We start from the raw sequence: 405 nt of genomic DNA on the forward strand, positions 1-405 counted from the left end.
ACCGTTGACGTCCGGACCCGGGTACGGAGCTCGCCCCCCTCCCCCCCCCTCCCCGTTGCTAGAGGCCGAGGTAGAGGCCGGGGGAGGGCACCGGCCCGTGGTAGGGGATGAGGGCATCCCAGAACCGTTCCAGTTGCACCACCAGCAGATCCTGTGGAGGACCCTATTATTGAGGAGCAGGGCGAGGTGCCCGCAGCTGAGCCTACCCCGGCAGATTTCATGACAGCACCGGGATTTCAGGAGGTCATGGGCCACATGCTACGGTTCATGGATACTATGACTCAGGCTGGTTTATTTCCAGCAGACCCAGCCACTTCGCAGGCAGGAGGGGGAGCCCAGACCCCTACTGCTCAGGCTCCAGGCCACGCAGCTGCAGTATATCAGACTCCAGGTGCACTACCCGCC

Source organism: Nicotiana attenuata, unplaced genomic scaffold (assembly GCF_001879085.1).
Source record: "Nicotiana attenuata strain UT unplaced genomic scaffold, NIATTr2, whole genome shotgun sequence".
Taxonomy (NCBI): Eukaryota; Viridiplantae; Streptophyta; class Magnoliopsida; order Solanales; family Solanaceae; genus Nicotiana; species Nicotiana attenuata.